This window comes from Aquarana catesbeiana, linkage group LG01 (assembly GCF_042186555.1).
Source record: "Aquarana catesbeiana isolate 2022-GZ linkage group LG01, ASM4218655v1, whole genome shotgun sequence".
In the NCBI taxonomy this organism is placed as follows: Eukaryota; Metazoa; Chordata; class Amphibia; order Anura; family Ranidae; genus Aquarana; species Aquarana catesbeiana.
Genome location: NC_133324.1, coordinates 544,929,778 through 544,950,303, shown reverse-complemented (window position 1 = coordinate 544,950,303; position 20,526 = coordinate 544,929,778). Strand labels below are relative to the sequence as shown.

At 45.0% G+C, this 20,526-nt stretch overlaps 5 pseudogenes; all 5 read right to left on the bottom strand.

The window, feature by feature from the left end:
- Window positions 1-14,651: 14,651 nt before the first annotated feature.
- On the bottom strand, window positions 14,652-14,770 carry LOC141125116 (5S ribosomal RNA; annotated as a pseudogene).
- A 735-nt stretch (window positions 14,771-15,505) lies between these two features.
- Window positions 15,506-15,625, bottom strand: LOC141125100 (5S ribosomal RNA; annotated as a pseudogene).
- Window positions 15,626-18,170: 2,545 nt separating this feature from the next.
- Window positions 18,171-18,279, bottom strand: LOC141125092 (5S ribosomal RNA; annotated as a pseudogene).
- A 340-nt stretch (window positions 18,280-18,619) lies between these two features.
- On the bottom strand, window positions 18,620-18,738 carry LOC141124361 (5S ribosomal RNA; annotated as a pseudogene).
- Window positions 18,739-19,037: 299 nt separating this feature from the next.
- On the bottom strand, window positions 19,038-19,156 carry LOC141125107 (5S ribosomal RNA; annotated as a pseudogene).
- Window positions 19,157-20,526: the final 1,370 nt, after the last annotated feature.

Sequence of the window (20,526 nt, the reverse complement as noted above, 5' to 3'; positions counted from 1 at the left end):
TTCTGCAGAAATGTTTTCATTTGCCGCAATTCTGTTTTATAAGAGGTTTCTAGTCTATACACATATCTGTCCATGTCTTCTCTTGTTGGCAGGGATTCAGGGATTGTATATACGCCTGCCCTGTCCCATGGCTCTTTCCATTCTCACTGCTTCAATTATTTCAAGTTGTGTACTTAATAGAGGGCTATTGCCAGATCAATACTGACAGGGAACAATACTGAGATCTGCTGTTCCCGACCAGCTCATGCCGATATACAGCGGCAGAATGGCACCACTACACGAATTGCCGTGCCCGCGATGATCAGATTCGTTACAGAACCAATCAGTCTTCAGGTCCAGGCCAATGATTTCTGGCCTGGACCTGCTGATCGGTTCTGACGAGTTAAATACTTCCCCTGCCTGTAAGTGTAAACACAGGCAGGGGAAGTGATGTCATATCCCCTCGTGGAATTTTCTTCGGTTCCAGAGAGAGGACATCTAAATGTGAGTTGCACCAACACTACACTAACACCAGTATACATAGGCACACTTTTCACTCCCGTATCACCCCCCTAGCGTCACCAAGTGCAGTTTTCAGATTTTTTACTGATCACTGTACTGGTGCGTCAGGGTACCCCCATATGCTACCTAATAAAGGTTTTAACCCCCTGATTGCCCCCTAGTTAACCCTTTCTTCCACTGTCACCAGTGATCACCGTATTAGTGTCACTATACTGATGCTGTTTAGTTAGTTATTTTTTTATAGTGTCAGGGTACCCACCGTATATTTCCCAATAAAGGTTTAACCCCCTGATCACCCGGCGGGTGACATTAGCTAGGTTTTAGCATCAGATAGGGTCAGAGTCAATCCCAGGCAGCGTCAGATTAGTGCCAGTAGCGCTAACACCCATGCACCATGCACCTCCCTTAGTAGTATAATTTTTGAACGGATCAATATTTTTGATCTGATTAGATCTATACTAGCGTCCCCAGTAGTTTAGGGTTTCCCAAAAATGCAGCGTTAGCAGGGTCAGCCCAGATACCTGCAGGCACCTACGTTTAGCCCCTCCGCCCAGCGGAGCCCATCCAAGTGCAGTATCACTGTCACTTACAAAACACAACACACATAACTGCAGCATTCTCAGAGTCAGGCCTGATCCCTGCGAACACTAACAGTTTTTTTGGTAGCGATTTAAGCAGGCTCTGACAATCAGGTGCTCTTTTTGCCTGTGAGTTGCACTAGTTGTACCTATAAATTTAGAGGCCACAATGTCCAATCGGAGGTACACTAGTGAAGAGGCCTACATGTATCTGAGCATGACAGATGAGAGTAAAATGGAAGTCACCCATCTGTCAGGTTCAGGCTCAGAATACGAACCCGTAGACAGCAGCGGCACCCTGACAGATAGCTCTGGCAACGGAGTAGCGGTCCCTGCTAAGGTCAGGTGTACCTGACACCGTTCTTCTTCTGTTGTTGAGGTGCAAGAACCGCAGGGCTCTTGTATGGAGCAGAGAGCCAGTGCTCATGCTGCTCATCCTTCTGGTGAACTGGCAAGCACCAGCAGCCTAGTCCATCCTGGTAGTACATCCAGCACTGCAGTATCACGTGGTGACGTGGCAAGTCCCATAAGTGCAGTTCAAGCTGGTGCGGTGGCTAGCAGTAGTGTCCCGCAGCCACCAAGAAGACAAACACAGGCCCATAGTGCCCTTCCTGCAGAATATGCCAATCCTAATTGGGAGCCCACCACATCTGCAGCACCCGTACTTCCCCCCATTCACTGGCCAACCCGGAATTCAGGTGAAAACAGTTGATTTTACGCCACTTGATTTTTATTCGCTCTTTTTCACGGAAGATCTCTATAGATCTATTGTGGACCAAAGCAATTTGTATGCTGGTCAATTAATTTCCACTAATCCCCATTTGACCCTTGCCAGAGAATGGAAACCTATTACGGTTTCTGATTTTAAGACCTTTCTGGGCCTATCCCTCCTCATGGGCATAACTAAAAAAAGTGAGTTGCGGTCAGATTGGTCCACTGACCCAATTCACCATATGCCCGTGTTCTCTCCTTGCATTACTAGAACACGATACGAGCAGATCTTGTGGTTCATGCATTTTAATGACAATGAACTCTGTTGGCCCCGGGGTGACCTGGATATGATCGGCTCCACAAAATTCGTCCCCTTATAAACCACTTCAAGCACCAGTTTGCAGGCTTGTTTACTCCCGATCAAGTTGTCTGTGTTGATGAGTCCCTGATTAAGCTTTCTGGCTGCTTGTCTTTCAAACAGTATGTTCCCAGCAAGCATGCCGGATATGGGATCAAGATGTATAAGGTCTGTGACAGGGCAACAAGCTATACATATAGTTTTATGGTTTACGAGGGAAAAGATCACATGGAGCCCGAGAACTGCCCAGAATACATAGGGAGCGCTGGTAAGATTGTTTGGGACTTGGTGTCACCCTTATTCGGAAAGGGGTACCACTTGTACGTAGACAATTATTACACAAGCGTGCCACTTTCTAGTCACTTGTTTGATCATGGAATTGGCACATGTGGCATCATGCAATCTAATCGCCGGGCTTACCCCAGCGGCTTGTAGAGTCCCGACTTAGACTGGGGGAGAGAGCCTGCTTGAGAAGTAATAATTTGCTCGCAGTGAAGTGGAGGGATAATTGGAATGTTTTCGTTCTGTCCTCCCTTCACGCAGATACAACAGTCCAAATTCCAATGGCGACTGGTGTTGTGGAGAAACAGCTCTGTGTCCACGAATACAACCTAAATATGGGAGGGTGGAGCTCAACGACCAGTTGATGGCGCTATACTTAATCGCCCGTAGGGCCAGACGCTGGTACAAAAAATTGGCTGTATACTCATTCCAATTGGCTTTGCTGAATGTTTATGTGCTATACAAAGCATCAGGATGAACTGGATCCTTCCTTAAATTCCAGGAAGAGATCATCACAGCCCTTCTGTTTCCAGACGGTGCTGTGGCCCAACTCCCCAATGCAAATGCAGTGATCCCGCTGCATGAGAGGCATTTTCCGTATGTCCTCCCTTGTAAGATGTTGTGTCTGTAGAAAACGCGGATATAGGCGTGACACCCGCTATTATTGTCCCTCCTGTCCTGCCCAACTGGTCTTTGCATCGGTGAATGTTTTGAACGCTACCACACACTAGTGGAGTTTTAGCGTAGGGTACAGCACTGCACAGTCATAGGACACACTTTCACAGGGTCTCCAAAGAATTTTGAGAGACCCAAACCTTGAACCATTACAGTTACAGTTACAAATAAAAGTGTAAAAAATAAATAAAGTAAAAAAAAAAATTTATATATATATATATATATATATATATATATAAAATAAAAAAGCCAAAAATAGTTGTCGTTTTATTGTTCTTCTTTCTCTATTCTCTCTCTATTTTTCTCTCTCTATTGTTCTGCTTTGTTTTACTGTATTTTATAACTGCAATGTTTTATTGTTACTATGTTTTATCATGTTTGCTTTTCAGGTATGTAATTTTTTTATACTTTACTGTTTACTGTGTTTTATTGTTAACCATTATTTTCTTTTCAGGTACGCCATTCAGCTGCAGCACTGATTTATTTATCTTGACAGCAACAGCGTTTGCTCTCAAGATACATAAATCAGCTACTCCAGCGCTGTAGGAGGTGATTCCACCACCACAGTTAAAAAAAAAAATGGTGCATATATGCCCATCATTAGAAGTGGGTGGATGCAGGGTGGGATATCCACTGATCAATATCTTTTGAAAAAAAAGAACATTACAATATATGCCCAACAAGGACCAGCAATGTACTGGTATGTTGCTGGACTTTGAGTGGTTATACCAGAATGATGCTTGCAGGTTTAGGTATCATCTTGGTATCGTTCTTTTCAGCTAGCGATCAGCTTTCATGTAAAAGCAATCCTAGTGGCTAATTAGCCACTAGACTGCTTTTACAAGCAGTGGGAGGGAACATCTCCCCCTTCCGCCATCTTCCATGGTTTTCTCGGGCTCTCCTGTCCCACCGGGGGAACTTGAGAATGCAGCCGGTGGTTCCACCAGCTGACCATAGAGCTGATCGAAGACCAGAATGGCTCCAGTCATCTCTATGGCCTAAGAAACCGGAAGCTACGAGCATTTCATGACTTTGGTTTCCCCGGATATAAACAGCGCCATTGGGAAATTGGGAAAGCATTTTATCACACCGATCTTGGTGTGGTCAGATGCTTTGAGGGCAGAGGAGAGATCTAGAGTCTAATAGACCCCAATTTTTTTAAACCACTTCAGCCCTGGAAGATTAGGCTGCTCAATGACCAGAGCACTTTTTACAATTTGGCACTGCGCTGCTTTAACTGGTAATTGCGCGGTCATGCAATGTTGCACACAACAAAATTTGCATCCTTTTTTTCCCACAAATAGAGCTTTCTTTTGATGGCATTTGATTGCCTCTGCGATTTTTATTTTTTGCGATATAAATGGGAAAAGACCGAAAATTTTGAAAAAAATTGATATTTTCTACTTTTTGTTACCAGAAAAATCCAATAAACTCACTTTTTTGCCATACATTTAGGCCAAAATGTATTCAGCCACATGTCTTTGGTAAAAAAATGTCAATAAGCTTATATTTATTGGTTTCCGCAAAAGTTGTAGCGTCTACAAACTATGGTACATTTTTGGGAATTTACGCAGCTTTCAGTTTATGACTGCCACATTTCTTGAGGTGCTAAAATGGCAGGGCAATACAAACCCCCCCAAATGACCCCATTTTGGAAAGTGGACACCCCAAGCTATTTGCTGAGAGGCATGTTGAGTCCATGGAATATTTAATATTTTGCCACAAGTTGCGGGAAAATGACAAACTTTTTTTTTTTTTGCACAAAGTTGTCACTAAATGATATATTGCTCAAACATGCCATGGGCATATGTGGAATTACACCCCAAAATACATTCTGCTGCTTCTCCTGAGTATGGGGATACCACATGTGTGAGACTTTTTGGGAGCCTATCCGTGTACAGGACCCCGAAAACCAATCACCGCCTTCAGGCTTTCTAAGGGCGTAAAATGGTGGTTTTACTCTTCACTACCTATTACAGTTACGGAGGTCCTGAAATGTCCACATAGCACAAAACCCCCCCAAATGACCCCATTTTGGAAAGTAGACACCCCAAGGTATTTGCTAAGAGGCATGGTGAGTATTTTGCAGCTCTCTTTTTTTTTTTGAAAATGAAGAAAGAAAAGAAAAATTTTTTTTTTTTTTTTTTTCAATTTTCAAAACTTTGTGACAAAAAGAAAAATCTGCAAAATACTCAACATGCCTCTCAGCAAATAGCTTGGGGTGTCTATGTTCCAAAATGGGGTCATTTGGGGGGGGGGGTTGTGCTATCTGGGCATTTCATGGCCTCCAAAACTGTTATAGGCAGTGAAATCAAAAATTTATGCCCTTAGAAAGCCTGAAGGCAGTGGTTGGTTTTCGGGGTCCTGTACGCGGTTAGGCTCCCAAAAAGTCTCACACATGTGGTATCCCCGTACTCAGGAGAAGCAACAAAATGTATTTTGGGGTGCAATTTCACATATGCTCATGGCATGTTTGAGCAATATATCATTTAGTGACAACTTTCTGTAAAAAAAAGAAAATTTAATTTTCCTGAAACTTGTGGCAAAAAAATAAAATATTTCATGGGCTGTTGCTGTAAAGATAAATAAACCCGTGCTGCAGCTGAATGGCGTACCTGCTAAGCAAATGATGGTTAACAATAAAACAAAGTAACATTAAATTATAAGGGGGCGTAGCCTGGACATGGTGGTGTAAGGACGTGTTTCCTAAGAGCTCCGGGTCTCCCCTGTCTAACCCGACATAAAGCCAACTTCCATCATCTGTAACAATGGCATGATAACAGCGAGAGGACACAGGACCAGATCCTCAGCCCGCACAGCCCGAGCCTGCAACTCCAAGGTGATATTCAGCAATATTTCCAGCAACCCCCACTGCGTCTCCCCGGGCGCCATAGTAGCGGCGCCACGAGGCCAAGGCCGCAGCGCTCGGACCATGCCAGACCCAGCTATATCCCCTGCCTTCCCTTCCATCTCGGACTCCCTATCACACCGGCACTCTTCCACCCGGAACCACTGGAGACGGTAAACTCCCTACCGAGGGAAGATATGAACCGACTGAGCGGTGATATCCGGGCGCTCTTAAAGGCCCTACCTAGGAAGCAGGACATCGTGGCTTTGATCCTCCGCATGGAGGAGGCGCTCCGCAGGGGCGTCCAAGCAGTGAGAGCGGACTTTCCCTGCTTTCAGAAAGGGTGGACACGAGCTAGGCATCTATATCCTCCTTGGAGCACTGTGTGGCGGCCCTTGAGCGATCCCGTATTTCCCAGGCAGACACAGCGGCTGACCTCCAGCTCCACCTGGAGGACAGAAGCCGCAGGAACAACCTGGGACTGATGGGCCTGCCAGAAGCAACAGGCACCGAAGACCTCCAGGTGACAGTGAGTGCCATCTTCCGGATGGTCCTGAAATCCCCCCAGCTTACGGTAGAGATGGACAGGGTACACAGGGCTCTGGGCCCCAGATCTAATGACCCAGAGAGGCCCCGAGATGTCATATGCTGCCTCCACTGTTACCCACAGAAGCAGCTGATGGGGAGCGGGCGAAATTGAATTTGACGGGGCACCCGTCAAAATCCTCCCAAGCGACACTTCAATGCAGGGCCCATTTACGTCCTGTCCTGGACCTAGCTAAAAACCGGGGCTGCACGTACAGATGGGGATACCGGCTCGCGGTGACCTCCTGGAGGACAATGTCATCGTTCACCCTCCATACTCCGGCTTATCTCCCGGATTTGTTTGCCTTTCTAGAAGTGGAGCCAATTCCAGTCTCAAACTGGCTGCAAATCATCCCACTCTCGGGGGGATGGGTCTTCGGAGTCAATCCCAGGCACGTCAACAGAGGCCGCGGAGAAGATTACGCGCCCCCCCTCCGGTGATCAGGCTTGAGAAATATAATTGGGATACACTTTACTCCAACCATTCTGAGGTATGTTATCACAGGACTCATGGCGGACGTTCGGAGTAGTCCCCGCCACTCACACACAGTTGGGGTAACTGTTCTTCTATGCCTGTACTCTTGGGGAACCTAACTTTTATGGGGGCTAGATAAATATGTACCCACGTAATACCTAAAGGGTTGGCACCTTAACCAGGCTACCAGTAAGGACTTTGGGCCTCATTTTTGTTACCTCTGGTAAAATATCTCCTGTTTTTTGCAGAACATCTCAAGACTGCCTAGTACACCCATCAAGAAGGTCTTAGAGCCTTAATATTTTTCTCTGCTGAGAGACTATACCGATATTGCCACCCTCTCCCCCCCCCCCCCCCCCGGTGCCACCCCTTTACATGGAAGTACCGCAGCTAGACGCTCCTCTCCCCCCTTCCTCCAGTTAATGTGTTGTTTTTTTTGCAGTATGGATGAGGTGATTCACACAAACTTGATAGTCGTTAGTTGCAACCTGCTGTAAGGACTAATAACCACTACAAGTTTACAGATTTATATGTTTAAGGTCCCCTGCTTAATTGTTTAGCAATTGTTTATATGATATAATGATATAATTGTTTATATGCTATAGTAAAAGTATAGTAAAAGTATTCTTACAGAATTGCTAATCAAAAGTTAACTCCCATCTATTACAGGGGATTAGCAGACACAGCAGCACCGGTGGGGAGATGAGGAGGGACCTCCCCTGTAGGGGTGGGCTATGTGATGGACTTCAGTATTCTCTGAGGGAACACCGGGGCAGGGTGTCCCTGTGGCCCAACACAGTTCCCCACTGTTTAATCCAACAACTGGGGATTGGCGGGCACCCCCTTCCTAAGGTGGGGGATACGTGCCCTGCCGGCCATGACATTACCTTTATCCTTTATCTGAGCCTCCCCCCTCCTTCCCCGCTCCCCCCCTTCCCTCTCCTACCATCACCCCTCCAACCCCCCCATCCCTCCCAGCATTCCCCTCTCCCCCCACTTTTTCCCTACTCTCCTTCCCCCTTCCTTATAGAGGCCTCAAGAATCAGGAAAACTACCATGCACGCCCCAGGAAAATGGTATTATCTCTGCTATAACTAGGGGAATAACACACAAATACATGACTAGCGATAAACGGGAATCGAGTGATCCCCTTTTCCACTTTGAGAAGAGGGAGTCCCTTACATGTAAATGGTCGCTGGATTTTTCCCTGTCTCATTTACATGCACGGAGACACTAACTAAAGATGATAATATTGTTGAGGGTATTTTAAAAATGTTCAACTACGGTTTCTTAGCCATTTTACTTGTATCTATTTCCTACCATAGTACTATTATATATTAGTTATACATGTTGTTCTTTATGTTTTAGAATCTCGGCTCAAATGTTTACATTTATTTTCACAGTCGGGGAGGACGGGGACAACCCAGGCTCTGCTTCCAGTTATGTCTATCCACTCTCCCACGTAGCCCATCGCTCAATAGCCAGTCTTCTTGAACTGAAGAGTGTTAAAGCTTTCACTCTTAGTGATCGACTATATACTATTACTTGAATATTTCTATCTTCTACTACTAACTTTCTCTACTCATCCTACAATACGCCTCATCCCCCCCCCCAAGGGGGGTTTCCATACTCCTCTCATGTAGAGTACCATGGTCTCACATAGAATCAATCATGGATCCTGCAGGTCGCTTTCTATTTCTAATAGGCATAATTGGCGGTGTCAAAGTTAGTAGTTACTCTGGCAAATTTATACGCCCCTAATGACCACCAAGATGTCTTCATAACTAAGACACTTGTACGATTGACAGAATTTACTGAAGGGCAATTAAATGTAGGGGGAGACTTAAATGTGCCCTTAATCCCAGCTGAGGACACTTCCTCCGGTAGGTCCTCCGTACCTCCTGGCTCCCGCATCCATCACCCAGTCCTTTCACAAGAGCCAACTAATTGACGTATCGTGCCTACTATATCCAACAGAAAAAGGCTTCACCTTTTACTTCCTACCCCACAAAACATACTTGCGCATCGACTACTTCCTCCTACCCCATGCTCAATTGCACGCGATACGCACTACTACCATAGGGTCCATTACTTGGTCCGACAACTCCCCGGTGTTATTTACATATGCTCTCAACGACTCCTTGACATCCAGATCTAAAAGCTGGAGACTGAATGAAAGCCTCCTACAACAAAATACTTACAGACGTCACTAGAGAAATTGACTTCTACTTCAGAACCAATGACACACCAGACTGGAACCCGGGTATTGTTTGGGAGGCACATAAAGCGGTTGTTCGTGGTGTGCTTATCAAACATGGAGCGAGGCTCAAACGGAAACGTACTGAACTACTAACAAAGTTGCTAGATGACCTGAAATCCCTGGAGACTCGCCATAAACGTACATTGTCTCCCTCTTTGGGGAAAGACCTCCTCACCAAACGCACGCAAACAACGGACCTATTGCAATTTAAGGCCAAGGCGGCAATACAGATCTCCCGGAAAATCTTGTATGTATCTGGTAATAAATGTGGCAAAAATGCTAGCTAAAACCCTTACAGAACAGAAATTAGTGACATATGTACCCTATCTAATACCATCACGCAAACCCAAGGTCACAAAACCGCATGACATAGCGAGAGAATTTAAGGATTTCTATGACTCTCTATATAATTTGACAACCAACTCACTACCTCAAGAACGTATAGATTCTTACTTGTCCTCACAAATGCCCCATCTAACGACTGCAGACAGGGACACCTTAGAAGAACCCATTACCATAGAGGAACTCCAGTGGGTGCCACCAAACCGGGGAAAGCACCTGGCCCGGATGGTTTTACTATTCAGTATTATAAAACCTTACTGTCCTCACTTGCCCCATATATGATCAAATTGTTTAATGCACTAAGTTCTACCGCAAGTTTTGCGGCAGACACCTTACAAGCCCACAACTCGGTAATCCCGAAAGAGGGGAAAGATCCGTCCTCCTGTGGAAGCTATTGGCCGATTTCGCTGCTCAATCTGGATCTCAAACTTTTTACCAAAATTTTGGCGAGCAAGATTCAATACCTCATACTGAGCCTAGTCCACTTAGACCAAGTGAGCTTCGTTCCCACCCAAGAGGCCAGAGACAACACTACGAAAGTTCTAAACTTACTTCAGGTAGTCAACTAATCCTGGACCCAATGTGTATTCCTTAATACCGACGCGAGAAGGCCTTTGACAGGATGAACTGTAAATTCATGCTCTCAGTTCTAAGGTACACGGGTTTAGGTACCAACATGCTTCAATGGATTTCCACAATCTACTCCCTCCCATCGGCTCGAGTTTGCACCAATGGAGTATTGTCAGAACCTTTTAAGATTACTAACAAGACGCGACAGGGATGTCCATTGTCGCCCCTCCTTTTCGCCCTGTCACTGGAACCTTTTCTATGCTTGGTCCGGTTAAATCTGGACGTCACGGGAATAGAGGTTGGTGGGACCCAACATAAAATCTCGGCATTCGCCGACGTCATGTTGTTTTCCTTTACGAATCCCCTGATCTCACTTCCAAACTTGATGTAAGAGTTTGAGAGATATTGAGCCCTTTTCAATCTCCAGATGAATTTTTCCAAATCTGAATCAATGGGTATTAATCTCCCGCAATCGACTCTCTCGCAACTCCAGAATAATTTCAAATTAAAATGGAATAAAACAGCACTGACGTACCTAGGTACCCTCATCCCCCCTAACATAGCCAACATTTTCGAACTGAACTTTCCCCCCTACTGAAAAAATTCAGACCACTTCTAGACAAATGGAATACTGGACTTCATTTGTGGTTCGGCTGCTGCAACATCCTTAAAATGAGCATCCTCCCCAAATTTCTATATCTCCTTCAGGTCCTACCAATCCATATCCTATCTAGCTACTTTAAACAGATCCAGGAAGTATTTTTTTGCTTTAGTCTGGGCTCACAAATGTCCACGATTGAAACGCAGCCAACTTATGCCACCTAAACGATACGGGGGTTAGCCGTTCCAGACATACGTAAATACTACCAAGCCATACATTTGAATAGATTCATCGATTGGAACAGACATGGAGACCTTAAATTGTGGGTTCGTATTGAACAAGCCCAATCTGCTATACCCCTTGGCAGGGCACCGTGGTGCTATGCCTCTCTGCCAAGAGAGGTGAAGGGCCATCCCCTGACAGGCCAAACAGCGAATCTCTGCAAAACCCTGCTCACACTCACCCCCCTTTCTTCCCCAACTTCACCACTATTCCCTATATTAGGGAACCCTCTCTTCTTCCCGGGACTCCAGGATACAAACTTTCGGAACTTAATGAGACCAGGCTATTTACAAGCCTCCCAGTTCCTTACCGCGGGGACCTGGCTGACAATCTCGGCGTTTACCAACCCAACTGGTGTTTTCGGTCTGGGATTTTGGAGAGCTCTCCAACTCACTCATTTCCTCCGTTCCCTCCCAACTCCGGACAAATTAAATAGACCCCTCACAACTTTTGAGGAATATTGTTGGGACACAGGTGCAATGCCCCATACGCTTTCAGCCACCTACAATTTATTAATCACACCCCCGGAACCTCACTCTTTAAGCTGCATCAGTGAATGGGAATGAGACTTAGGTAAATCATTCAGTACACAACAAAGACAACACATCATTAGGTTTACATACAAATCCTCTATCTGCACGAAAGTGCAAGAAACCAATTTTAAAATACTCACTAGATGGTATAGAACGCCGGAAATATTGCATAAAATGTTCCCTACAACTTCTGAACAATGTTGGAGATGCCAGGAGGAACGGGTTACCATCCTCCATATTTTCTGGACGTGTCCAAAATTGGAACATTTCTGGAAGGAGATAAAATCCATAGCCCAAAGTTCGACCAATACCTGATGATCCGGCCTTTTTCCTTCTCAATGCCTCCAATGCCCCTGGGAAAGTATACAAAAAAATCTATCATACGCCACCTCTTGGATGCCGCCAAATCATGCATCCCGCTTATATGGAAATCCCCACAACCCCCGACAATAGGAATGTGGCTTTGGAAAGTAGGGGAAATAAACAAGCTTGAGGACTTGATTCTTTCAGCACGTCATCAACAAGAATGGTATTCCAAGACTTGGTCACTATGGAACATTTTTATTTTCTCTGACGAGGGTAGGGCCCTCCTTGACCATGATTCCGCTGATTAAGGCAACCCTACCAGGCACTGACCCTGTTCAAAAACTTTAGAAGATACAACGTAGAATATCTCCCTCTGTGTTGATTGACCTCACATATGGGTTATCTCCACTCCCCCCCACCCCCTCCAATCCTTTCCTCTCCCCACTTCTTACCTATTCTCCCACTCTTTTGCTCTCTCTCATGTTTTCCTACCTTTCTCTCTACATGGTCCAGTGTTTGATGGTTCTGTTTTCTCCACTACCTTAAATAAGAAAATTGATTTGGGCTGGTTCTGAGACTCTGACCCACTGGTATATCCTGGAAGTATGGTAACGACCCAACTTGAGCAGACCGGGTTTCGAGGTACTACTTATCACATCACTAACTTAAAATATGCGCATCACCTTAGGACACTGTTAGACATAATGTCATCCTAGTTTTGAAATGTGATACTTTCTGCAATGCATATGTGAAAAGATATATATATATAATGTACCATACTGTATATATATATATATATATGTATATGATTGTCTCTGAGCCATGTCCATATGATTGTCACTGAGCCATGCCATTTAAAAAATTAAATTATAACAATAAGACTTTCCATACCTGCAAAACAAATACAATAAAACATAGTAAAAATAAAACATTGCAATCTTTGCCTAAAAAATATATGCCGAAGCACGGGGGCAATACGCCCCTAATGTTAGGAGCAAATCGCTCCTCCACCTCTGCCCCCATGCTTCGGCATATATGCTTTTTTTTTTAACTGTGGTGGTGAAATCACCTCCGACAGTGCTGGTGGAGTCATGGCTTTAAGTATCGTGGGAACAAACGCTGTTGCTGTCAGAATAAATAAACCTGTGCTGCAGCTGAATGGCGTACCTGCTAAGCAAATGATGGTTAACAATAAAACAAACATTACAGTATAACATACCATACCTGCAAAGCAAATACAATAAAACATAGTAAAAATAAAACAGAGAGAGAACAATATATATAGAACAATAGTGAGCGAACAGTAGAGCGGACAGTAGGGAGCGAACATAAGAGAGAGAACAATAGAGAGAGAGAAGAAAAACGAAACCACAACTATTTTTGGATTTTTTATTTAATATTTCTTTGTGTTTTTGTGTGTTTTTTTTCTCACTTTTATAAAAACTGTAAACTGAACATTGCAGATTAGGGTCTCTCAAAATGTTATGGCCATCACATCTTTCGAGACCCTGTGTATGTGTGCCTAGGACTGTGTAGTGCTGTACCCTACAATAAAACTCAACTAGTGTGTGGTAGCGTTTGAAACAGTCACTGATGCAGAGACCAGGTTGGTTAGGACATTAGAGACAATAAAAGCGGTAGGGGTACCAGGGAGGACATACGGAAAATGCCTCTCCGGCAGCCGGTTCACTGCATTGCGTTGGGAAAGTGGGTCATAGCACCATCTGGAAACAGAAGGGCTGTGACGATTTCTTCCTGCAATTTAAGGAAGGATCCAGTCCATCCTGAAGCTTTGTATAGCACAAAAGCGTTCAGCAGAGCCAATTGAAATAAATATATAGACACTTTTTTGTACTAGCGTCTGGCCTTATGGGCAATTAGATACGGCACCAACAACTGGTCATTGAGGTCCACCCCTCCCATATTAAGGTTGTATTTGTGGACACAAAGGGATTTCTCCACAACACCAGTTGCCGTAGAAATTTGGACTGTCGTATCTGCATAAAGGGAGGACAGAACGAAAACATTACGTGAATCCCTCCACTTCACTGCTAACAAATTATTACACTTCAAGCAGGCTCTCTCCACTCGTCTAAGTCGGGATTCTACAAGCCGTTGGGGGAAGCCCCACCAATTAAATCGCACAGTGCAACATGCACCAGTTCCATAATCAAAAAGGTGACTAAAAAGTGGCACGCTCGTGTAATAATTGTCCACGTACAAGTGGTACCCCTTTCTGAATAAGGATGACACCAAGTCCCACACAATCTTACCAGCATTCCCTATGTAGTCTGGGCAGTTCTCCGGCTCTACGTGACTATCTTTTCCCTCGTAAACCATAAAACTACATGTATAGCCTGTTGCCCTGTCACAGAGCTTATACATCTTGACCCCATATCTGGCACGCTTGCTGGGAAGATACTGTTTGATAGACAAGCGGCCAGAAAACTTAATCAGGGACTTAATCAGTGGTTTACGAGGGGCCGAATTTTGTAGAGCCGATCAAATCCAGGGTCACCCCGAGAACGACAGAGTTCATTGTCGTTGAAGTGCATGAACCGCAAGATCTGCTTGTATGGTGTCCTGGTCATGGAGGTAGAGAACACGGGCATATAGTGAACTGGGTCAGTGGACCAATATGACCACAACTCACTCTTTTTAGTTATGACCATGAGGAGGGATAGGCCCAGGAAGGTCTTAAATTCGGAGACCTTAAAAGGTCTTCAATCTCTGGCCAAAAAAGAACCTTACGGCACCTGGTATTACCAGTTGGTCTCCCATGCAGATACTAACCAGGCCCGACCCTGTTTAGCTTCCGAGATCAGCCAAGATTGAGTGCTTTCAGGTTGATGTGGCCATAGGCATTCTCCTTTGGCACCCTCAAGCCTCTTGAGAAATGCCAAGATGGTCACCATGGGAAACAAGAAAAAAAAAATAGGTCAACTCCTAAAAAAAAAAAAAAAAGACTACGGCACCTGGTATTGCAAGGCTGTCTCCATCTAGGAACTAGCCAGGACCAATGCTGCTTAGCCTCTGAGATCAGACGAGATCGGGTGCTTTCAGGGTGATGTGGCCACAGGTAATCTCTGTTGGCACCCTCAAGCCTCTTGAGAAACGCCAATATGGTCACCATGGGAAACAAGAAAAAAAATAGGTCAACTCCAAAAAAAAAAAAAAAAGAAGCCTATGGCACCTGATATTCCCAGGCGGTCTCCCACCCAGGTTCTAACGAGGCCTGATCCTGCTTAGTCTCCGAAATCGGGTGCTTTCATGGTGATGTGGACGTAGGCAATCTTTTATGGCGCCCTCAAGCCTCTTGAGAAAAAAAAAGATGGTCACCTTGGGAAACAAGAGAAAAATAGGTAAACTCCAAAAAAAAAAAAGAAGCATATGGCAGCTGGTATTCCCAGGTGGTCTCCCATCCAGGTACTAACGAGGCCAGACTCTACTTAGCCTCCAAGGTCACACAAGATCAGGAGCTTTCAGGGTGATGTGGCTGTAGACAATCTCTTTTGGCACCCTCAAGCCTCTTGAGAAACGCCAAGATGGTCTCCTTGAGAAACAAGAAAAAATTAGGTCAACTCCTAATAAAAAAAGAAGCCTACGTCACCTAGGTATTCCCAGGCAGTCTGCCATCCATGTACTAACCAGGTCCGATGCTGCTTAGCATCCGAGATCAGAGGAGATCGGGTGATTTCAGGGTGATGTGGCCGTAGGCAATCTCTTTTGGCACCCTCAAGCCTCTTGAGAAACGCCAAGATGGTCTCCTTGAGAAACAAGAAAAAATTAGGTCAACTCCAAATAAAAAAAAAGAAGCCTACGACACCTAGGTATTCCCAGGCAGTCTCCCCAGATATTAACCAGGCCCAACCCTGCTTATCCTGCGATAATCAAACGATATTGGGCGCTTTCAGGGTGATGTGGTTGTCGGCAATCTGCTTTGGCTCCCTCAAGCCTCTTGAGAAAAGCCAAGATGGTCACCTTGGGAAAAAAGAAAAGAAATAAGTCAACTCCAAAAAATATAAAAGAAGCTTACGGGCAACTGGTATTCCCAGGAAGACTCCCATACCAGGTACTAACCAGGCCTAACCCTGCTTATCCTCCAAGATCAGAAGATATCAGGTGCTTTCAGGGCGATGTGGCCGCAGGCAAACTCTTTTTTTTTTTTTTTTTTTTTCCACAAAAGTTTTATTTTATTATTAACAGTTTTTATAGACAATACAGATACAGATGATACAGACAATATAAATACAATATTGATACAGATAAGGCAAACTCTTTTGGCACCGTCAAGCCTCTTGAGAAATGCCAAGATGGTCTCCTTGGCAAACAAGAAAAAAAATAGGTCAACTCCAAAAAAAAAAAAAGAAGCCTACAGCACATGGTATTCCCAGGCATTCTACAGTCTAGGTACCAACCAGGCCCAACCCTGCTTATCCTCTGAGATCAGACGATATCGGGCGCTTTCAGTGTGATGTGGTTGTAGGCAATCTCCTTTGGCTGCCTCAAGCCTCTTAAGAAACTCCAAGATGGTCACCTTGGGAAACAAGAAAAATAAATAGGTCAACTCCAAACAAAAAAAAGAAGCCTACAGCACCTGGTATTCCCAGGTGGTCTCCCATCCAGATACTTACCAGGCCTGACCCTGCTTAGCCACCAAGATCAGAGGCGATCAGGCGCTTTCATGGTGATGTGTCTCCCATTCAGGTACTAACCATGCCAGACCACGCTTAGTCTCCGAGATCAGGTGAGATTAGGCGCTTTGAGGGTGATGTGGCTCCAGGGAATCTCATTTGGCACCCTCAAGCCTCTTGAGAAACGCCAAGATGGTCACCTTGGGAAACAAGAAAATAAATAGGTCAACTCCAAAAAAAAAAACACCTTCGGCACCTGGTAATCCCAGGCGGTCTATCATCTAGGTACTAACCAGGCCCAACTCTGCTTAACCTTGGAGATCAGACAAGATCATGTGCTATCAGGGTGATATGGCCATAGCCAGCCCCCTGTGGCACCCTCAAGCATCTTTAGAAACGCCAAGATGGTCACCATGGGAAACAAGAAAAAAAGTAGGCCAACTCCAAAAAAAAAAGAAAAATAAAGCTTTTAGCACCTGGTATTCCCAGGTGGTCTCCCATCCAGGTACCAACAAGGCCCGATCCCACTTAGCCTCCGAAAGCAAGCGAGATCGGGCACTTTAAGCGTGATGTGGCCATAGGCAATCTCTTTTGGCACCCTCAAGCCTCTTGAGAAACGCTAAGATAGTCTCCTTGGTAAACAAGAAAAAAATAGGTCAACTCCAAATAAAAAAAATAACCCTACGGCACCTGGTATTCCCAGGCAGTCTCCTATTCAGGCACTAACCAAGCCCGAGGCTGCTTAGCCTCCGAGATCAGACGCTTTCAGGGTGATGGGGCCATAAGCATTCTCTTTTGGCACCCTCAAGCCTCTTGAGAAACATTTATTGTTGTAACACTGGTTTTTATAATCTCTGGCTACACTATCTGATGGTAGATTAATTATTAGGTTGCATCATTCGTTTGGAATTTTGTTTTTTGAATCTCCAATAGATTTTGTCTCTGTACATTTATTATATTTTTTGAGTAAGCGTCACGTAAATAATATTTTACCTTATGGTAATCCCAGGCGGTCTCCCATCCAGTTACTAAGTAGGCCCGTCCCTGCTTAGCCTTCGAGATCAGACAATATCGCACACTTACAGGGTGACGTGGCCATAGGCAATCTCTTTCGGCACCTTCAAGCCTCTTGAGAAACGCCAAGATGGTCACTTTGAGAAAAAGGAAAACGAATAGGTCAACTCCAAATAAAAAAAAGAAGCCTACGGCACCTAGTATCGCCAGGCTGTCTCTCATCCAGGTATCAACCAAGCCCAATCCTGCTTAGCCTCCAAGATCAGACAAGATCGGTTGCTTTCAGGGTGATATGGCTGTAAGCAATGTCTGTTGGCACCCTCAAGCATTGTTAGAAACGTCAAGATGGTCACCATAGTAAACAAGAAAAAAAAATAGGTCAACTACAAAAAAAAAAAAAAAAAAAAGAAGTCTATGGCACCTGGTATTCCCAGGCGGTCAGCCATCCCAGTACTAACCAGACCCGACCCTGCTTAGCCTCCAAGATCAGATGCTTTCAGGGTGATGTGCCTGTAGGCAATCTCTTCAGCCACCTTCAAGCCTCTTGAGAAACGCCAAGATGGTCTCCTTGGGAAACAAGAAAAAAAAATAGGTCAACTTGTAATACAAAAAAGAAGCCTACGGCACCTGTTATTCCCAGGCGGTCTTCCATTCAGGTACTAACCAGGCCCGAGCCTGGTTAGCCTCTGAGATCAGATGCTTTCAGGGTGATGTGGCCGTAGGCAATCTCCTTTGGCACCCTCAAGCCTCTTGGGAAATGCCAAAATGGTCACCCTGGTAAACAAGACAAAAAAATAGGTCAACTCCAAAAAAAAAAAAAAAAAAAGGACAGAAGCGTACGGTACATGGTATTGCCAGGCAGTCTCACATCTAGGTGCTAACCAGGCTCAACACTGCTTAGCCTCTGAGATCGGGCGCTTTCAGGGTGATATGGCCATAGGCAATCTCTTTTAGCATTCTCCTTTGGTATCCTCAAGCACCTTTAGAAATGTCAAGATGGTCATCATGGGAAACAAGAAAAAAAAAAAGGTCAACTCCAAAAAAAAAAAAAAAAAAAAAAAAGAAGCCTATGGCACCTGGTATTCACAGGTGGTCTCCCATCCATGTACTTACCAGATCCGACCCTGCTTAACATCTGAGATCAGAGAAGATCGGGCGCTTTCAGGGTGATGCGGCCAGAGGCAATCTCTTATGGCACCCTCAAGCCTCTTGAGAAACGCCAAGATGGTAACCTTGGGAAACAAGAAAAAAAATAGGTCAACTCCAAAGTAAAAACAAAAAAAAAACATACGGCACCTGGTATTCCCAGGCCGTCTCCCATCCAGGTACCAACAATGCCCGACGCTGCTTAGCCTCCGAGATCAGACGCTTTCAGGATGATGTTGCCGTAGCTAATCTCATTTGTCACAATCAAGCCCCTTGAGAAACGACAAGATGGTCACCTTGGGAGACAAGAAAACAAATAGGTCAAAAAAAAAAAGAAGCCTACAGCACCTGGTATTCCCAGGCGGTCTCCCATCCAATTACAAACCAGGCCCGACCCTGCTTAGCCTCCGTGATCAGACAAGCTCATGCGCTTTCAGGGTGTTGTGGCCACAGGCAATCTCTTATGGCACCCTCAAGCCTCTTGAAAAACGCCAATATGGTCTCCTTGAGAAACAAGAAAAAATTAGGTCAACTCCAAATAAAAAATAGAAGCCTACGACAACTAGGTATTCCCAGGCGGTCTCCCATCCAGGTACTAACAAGGCCCAACGGTGCGAGTCTCCGAGATCAGACGAGATCAGGTGATTTCAGGGTGATGTTGCTGTAGGTAATCTCATTTGTCAGCCTCAAGCCTCTTGAGAAACGCCAAGATGTTCACCCTGGGAAAAAAGAAAAAAAAATAGGTCAACTACAAAAACAAAAGAAGCCTACAGCACCTTGTATTCCAAGGCGGTTTCCCATCCAGGTAATAAGCAGACCCGACTCTGCTTATCCTCCAGGGTTAAGATGAGATGAGGCACTTTAAGGGTGATGTGGCTATAGCCAATCTCCTTTCGCACCCTCTAGCCTCTTGAGAAATGCCAAGATGGTCACCTTGGGAAACAAGAAAACAAATAGGTCAACTCAAAAAAAAAAAAGAAGCCTACGGTACCTGGTATTCCAAGGTGGTCTCCCATCCAGGTAAGCCTCTTGAGAAACGCCAAGATGGTCACCTTGGGAAACAAGAAAAAAAAATAGGTCAACTCCAAAAAAAAAAAAAGGCCTACGGCACCTGGTATTCCCAGGCCGTCTCCCATCCAGGTAACAAAGGGGCCCGACGCTGCTTAGCCTCCGAGATCAGATGAGAACAGGTGCTTTCAGCATGATGTTGCCGTAGCTAATCTCATTTGTCACCCTCAAGACTCTTGAGAAACGCCAAGATGGTCACCTTGGGAGACAAGAAAACAAATAGGTCAACTCCAAAAAAAAAAATAGAAGCCTACGTCACATGGTAATCCCAGTCTCCCATCCAGTTACTAAGCAGGCCCAGCCCTGCTTATCCTCCAAGATCAGAAGATATCGGGCGCTTTCAGGGTGGCTGTAGGCAATCTCTTTTGGCACCGTCAAGCCTCTTGAGAAACGCCAAGATGGTCTACTTGGCAAACAAGAAAAAAATATAGGTCAACTCTGAAAAAAAAAAAAGCCTACGGCACATGGTATTCCCAGGCATTCTACCATGCAGGTACTACCCAGGCCCAACCCTGCTTATCGTCCGATATCAGGCGATATCGGGCGCTTTCAGTGTGATGTGGTTGTAGGCAATCTCCTTTGGCTGCCTCAAGCCTCTTGAGAAATGCCAAGATGGTCTCCTTGGCAAACAAGAAAAAAAAAATAGGTCAACTCCGAAAAAAAGAAGCCTACGGCACATGGTATTCCCAGGCATTCTACCATCCAGGTACTAACCAGGACCAACCCTGCCTATCATCCCAGATCAGACGATATCAGG